Below are 610 nucleotides of genomic sequence, written 5' to 3' on the forward strand. Positions count from 1 at the left end.
TCCACACATACGAACGCGGGAGTTATCGTATAGGCCTATCATCTGGTATTTATATAAGAGGCGATCAGCATAATTAAATTCCACGTTCTCAATACGGATGCGGTAATTGGACCTCAGGGGTGAGGGGTTGGGGGGTGGGGGTGGGGGTGATAGCGTGCGCCGAACCCTCCCGGTGGCGGCTATCGGCGCGCACGCGGGTGATCTTGTTAACTCAGCACCGCCCGCTGGACGTGGGTGTTAAGAGGGGGGGAAGGGATATAGCATGGGCGGGAGGGGGTGCAAATCAAGGGAGAGGGAGGGTTACATGGCATGGGTGGAAGGGGGTACAGATAGGGGGAGGGGGAGGGATTATAGCATGGGTGGGAGGAGGTGCAAGTAGGGGGAGGGGGAGGGATTATAGCACAGGTGAGAGGGGAAAGCGTTTCACGGTATGGGGTGGGCAGGTGGGGGTCACAGCATGGAATAGGAGGGGGTGTTAAGAGAGAGGGAGGAAGAGGTTATAACATAGGGAGAGGGGGGTGTAAAATAGGGGTGGTGATGGGAGGGGGTGCTACGAAGGGGAGATGGGGGGAATACATACCATAGGTTGGGGAGGAAGGGGTCATGACAT

The sequence above is a fragment of the Penaeus monodon genome, chromosome 19 (assembly GCF_015228065.2).
Source record: "Penaeus monodon isolate SGIC_2016 chromosome 19, NSTDA_Pmon_1, whole genome shotgun sequence".
NCBI classification, from domain to species: Eukaryota; Metazoa; Arthropoda; class Malacostraca; order Decapoda; family Penaeidae; genus Penaeus; species Penaeus monodon.